Genomic DNA, 3,625 nt, shown 5'->3' with positions numbered 1-3,625 from the left:
TTGGCAACTGGGGTTTTCTGGATATAGCTTTTTCTGTAATTTGGATCTCCATACTTTGTCTAAGAAAATATTAATAACATTAAATAATCCCCACAGGATTGTTTTGCCATCAGTATGGATTAAGTATTAGCTGTATTTGCTTTTTCCTATAATTTGGAGCTTTCTGGATGTTGGGCTTTAAGTTAAAGGGGAACTCCACAAAAACATAAGCTTTTTGAAAAGTATAAATAATTTCAAGCAACTTTGCATTATACATCATTTAAAAGCTGCCAACAGATCGATGTCGATCGGACGGGACTAAAAATCCCATCGGATCGCAGCCGCATCTGTCCGTTACCCATCGTTAGGATCATCAAGGTGGGCATATCAGGGAAAGATCCACTCGTTTTGGCTACATCACCAAACGAGCAGATCTCTCCGTGTATGGCCAACTTTAGTCTGCATCCTCCAAACCCCACAACTCCCTGCACACATTATTTCAATAAGGAAAGGAACATCATAGTGCAATGCATTGTGGGTTATGTAGTTCCTGCATGCTGTCTGTAAGCTGTGGAGAAGTTGTTACAATTTGTAAAATCAGTGTTTAGTCCCTCCTTCCCTGCCAGGATTTCAAATGATGCAGAATGAGAAGAACTGATAAACAGCTGGATTTCAGCATTCAGCAGCATTTATTCATACTTTTTGAAGAAAAAGGTAACTGTGATGGGTATATTAGGGGTTTCTGTGTTATGTGGGCCTCTTTATCAAATTTTGGTTTGGAAGCCGGAGTTCCCCTTTAAGGAAACCCACTCAAAAAAAAATAGAAATATGTAAATACAATTTAAGATTATTTTCTAGACTGGAATGACTAAACTTTTAAGAGATCCCATCCTCAAGTAGTTAAAAGCGTAAACTGAAACTTAAACAACAGCAGTGACTAACCCACTATACTTCCTACTCACTAACCTTTAATCCAATTATAGGAATGTCAGGGTTTATTTATATTCAGGCCTTTTGCAGGCTAAATAATATAATTTAGAAATTCAGGCTTTCCTTACTTAAATATAAATTGCTAACTATTTACTGTGTTTCCAAAAAACAATACTTGAACAATACTTGAACCTGATAAACAAGGTACCAAATAAAATACATAGTAAAGTAGCAAATAAATACATACAAATAAATGCTGATTTTTACTATGATAGATGCATGTAGTGATTAATTCCCATTATGCTTTTAAAGGAAAACTATACCCCCCAAACTATGTAGGTCTCTATTAAAAGATACTGAGTAAAACAGCTCATGTGTAAAACCCTGCTTCATGTAAATGAACCATTATCATAATAATATACTTTTTTAGTAGTATGTGCCATTGGGTAATCATAAATAGAAAATTGCCATTTTAAAAAATAAGGGCCGCCCCCTGGGATCGTAAGATTCACTGTGCACACATACAAACCACATGTAAGGTCACATGAGCCAATTAACAGACAGAGTTCTGCCTTTTGCTTCCTCACTTCTTCCTGTTACAGTTAGTGTTGTAGTATTTCTGGTCAGGTGATCTCTGAGGCAGCACAGATAGAGTCACGAAATGGTGGTTCAAGGCAAGAGATGTAAAAGGGCAATATTTATGTAAATATATATTCCAGTTTGGTAAGATTCTTTAATATGTCATTCAATTTGATATAAACTGTCTGTTGCTTAAGTATTCATTTTGGGGGTATAGTTTTCCTTTAACCTAATAAAATGTATAGAAGCATGGTACCTTGTATGTAGTTGCAGGGCCACCATCAGGGGGGCACAGAGGGTACAACTGTACTGGACCTCAAGGGGGCCCGGCTGTGCTGCACTTTTCGAATTAGCTGGGCCCCCCTTACGAGCAAGGAAGTGATGCGCAGCTGAAAGATCCAAATGTCTCATATTGACGAAGAGACAAAGCTACGAAAAGACCCGAAGTTGAAGTCCTGAAGCTGCGAAATACACCCGAAAGTAGCCAAAGCTGAACAAAAAAAGGAACCGAAGAAGCTGAACAAGAACCTAAGGTAAGTTTTACTGAACACCAATGTGTTTTTATTTTATTAAACCCCTGGCGACCAATGTTTTTTTAAAAATATTCCATGACCGCCAATGATTTTTTTTTTACTTGTAGGAGAGCCCTTATCACCAATGTTTTAATTTAAAAAACAAAACAAAAAAAAAACTTACGGGGGGGGGCCCTGTGCCAATGTTTTTTTTACTTGTAGGAGAGCCCTTATCACCAATGTTTTTTTTTAAAAAACAAAACAAAAAAAACTTACGGGGGGGGCCCTGTACCAATGTTTTTTTTTTTTAATTTATAGGGGGGGCTGACCATCAATGAGTTTGCTTTTTACTTGTAGGTGGCCCTGACCACCAATGTTTTTTTTTTTAAACTGTTATGAGGGCCCTGGCACCAATGCTTTTTTTTATTTATAGGGCCCTGACCATCAATGATTTTTTTTTTACTTGTAGGAGGGCTCTAAACACCAATGGTTTTTTTTTTAAAAAAAACTTATGGGGGGCCTGGTGCCAATGGTTTTTTTTTTGTTTTCTTTTTAAACTTATAGGGGGGCCCTGGCCACCAATGATTTTTTTGAACTTGTAGGGGGGCCTTTAAAATATACTATACATCAATTAAAAGATATGCAGACATTTTATGATTTTTAATGGTTTGGAACAGTTCCCTAAACCTAGCCCCCTGCTCTCCTGTTGATCTGTCTGACTACTTTGATGAGCTGGCTGACTACTGTTACTTTGTATCAGCAGCCACAAATGCATATTGTTGGCTTAAATGGCCTGCTTATCTTTTCTGACTATGTATGGCCTGCTTTGGTTGCTTATGTAAGCAACACACCAGTTCCTTCAGCACAGAGAGCAGGATTAGAAAAATGGAAGCAGTATTGCGGTTTTATGGAAACTTTGCAATATTTGACTCTGTTAGGGGGGATTCAGTCCCATACAGCAGTGGCTCCCTGTCTTTGGGGCAGGCACTTCAAGGGAATTGGATGGGAGGAAGCCTGAATGCCAGGTAGGGTAAAATGTGGGGTGCTGGTGTGTTGCTCTGGGTACCCTGGAGCTATAGCAGGGTGACTTATTACACCAGTGTTTTATATATCTTTATATAAGCTTGTAGACATAGGAAAATTGTCTGGAATATAGTAATAGTCAAAAAAGGGATACTTCTCTATAGTATTAGAATTCTTTTCTATTTCCCTCTTTGATAGCAGTGCTATGTAACGGGAATAGATTAATGGGACATAAAACCAAATGAACCCAGCTGGCTGGCTTATTATAACTATGCATGGAGCGATGGATGAAGTATAATGAGTCGGTACCAGTCCAGTGTCTCTAGTCTCTTATTCCTCATTTATCAGTGTGTATTTTTCCCGAAGTAAAGTCAGTGGAATCAGACACTCTTCCTCAGGCTTATCTGCCCCATATGCCTTTGGAAACGCGTTCTCTTTCAACCTATTCTGAGAGGCACTAACTACTAACACGTTATAGTCACCTTGAAATTTCCTCTGCTATTTTCCAATTAAAAGCTTAATAGCCCTGGAAACCGAGTTCATGTGGTGAAGTTTACCATGGCTCCTTTCTATGAAAGGCTTTCTGCTGGGATCCTATTATG

This window comes from Xenopus laevis, chromosome 1L (assembly GCF_017654675.1).
Source record: "Xenopus laevis strain J_2021 chromosome 1L, Xenopus_laevis_v10.1, whole genome shotgun sequence".
Taxonomy (NCBI): domain Eukaryota; kingdom Metazoa; phylum Chordata; class Amphibia; order Anura; family Pipidae; genus Xenopus; species Xenopus laevis.
This window is presented reverse-complemented; position numbering follows the sequence as displayed.